This window comes from Puma concolor, chromosome D1 (genome assembly GCF_028749965.1).
Source record: "Puma concolor isolate L17-30 chromosome D1, mPumCon1.1.hap2, whole genome shotgun sequence".
In the NCBI taxonomy this organism is placed as follows: Eukaryota; Metazoa; Chordata; class Mammalia; order Carnivora; family Felidae; genus Puma; species Puma concolor.
This window is the reverse complement of record NC_141676.1, coordinates 10,597,508-10,598,935: the sequence shown is the minus strand read 5'-3', so window position 1 is coordinate 10,598,935 and position 1,428 is coordinate 10,597,508.

Below are 1,428 nucleotides of genomic sequence, written 5' to 3'. Positions count from 1 at the left end.
GTTGTTTTTTTTTTTTTAATTTTTTTTTCAACATTTATTTATTTTTGGGACAGAGAGAGACAGAGCATGAACGGGGGAGGGGCAGAGAGAGAGGGAGACACAGAATCGGAAACAGGCTCCAGGCTCTGAGCCATCAGCCCAGAGCCTGACGTGGGGCTCGAACTCACGGACCGCGAGATCGTGACCTGGCTGAAGTCGGACGCTCAACCGACTGCGCCACCCAGGCGCCCCTGGACTACTAGGTATTTACCCAAAGGATACAAAAATCTGATTAGAAGGGATACATGCACCCTGAAGTCTTTTAGACTTGCATCACCTAGAAGATTACTAGAGGAAATAAATAGACTGAAAAGATTTTACATAGACTGAAAAGCAATATGGGGACACTGAATGTTCTAGACTGTGAAATTCAAATTTGGTTACAAAGTTTTGTTGCCAAAGTTTGAGATCTTCCTGTCCCTTCAGAAAATTTAGAGGATTTTAGAGGACGCTGAAGAGACGGCTTCTGGAATAGAAGAATGAGGCTCTCTAAAAATCGATTCCTCCATAAAATAAATGAGAACACTGGGAAAAGTTGTCAGAATTAACATTTCTTACCTCTGGGAATTAATCAAAGACTTGTGACAATCCAGGGAACACTTATGCAAGAAACCACGGCTAAACCTTAGTAAGAACAGCAAGTTTTGTGGTTATCATTTGCCCAGTGCCCATCCCCCTTGTCCCATCTCCACAGTAACCTTTAAATGAAATAACCTTGCGACCACACTACCTGTAAAAAAAAACACCAGCCTAACAACCACAAGCAGAGGAAAACTGAGATTGGAGTTGCCCAAAAATCAAAACAAAGCAAAACAAAAAACAAAAACAAAAACAAAAACAAAACATTCCCAGAGCATTGTTTCTGATTTGTCTGGCAGGTCCCTGGAAATCCCCACTGGCAAGGCTCTTTATTCACCTCTGAGCTCAATCACGGTGAAAAGTTTTCTAGGATGTTTGTCAGAACAATTAGTGGCCTTTAACACTGTGTTTGCCTAGAGCAGGGATAAGAGTTGGGTTAAAAAAAAGATAATAGAAAATACCAAAAAAAAGATAATAGAAAAAAACTAGGGCACAAGATGTCCGCTGGGGACCTTGAAACGGTGGTAATACTTGGAAATCAAGACCTTGTGCATATGCGAAGATGTGTGTGTGCCCAGGAAAGACCTGTCAATATGCTAACCTCCCACCTCTGGCTGATCTGAAGCTGTCTGCAAACAGGAAGTGATAGCTAATATAGAGTTGCAACCTGTCTTCCAAGCCTTTAAAGTCTTACCCCAACACACACACACACACACACACACGCACGCACACACAGCTTCTCAACAAAGCCTGGGAAATTTCTTGGTTCAAAGCAGTTAAGGAAATCTATGCCCAATCATGTAATGACAC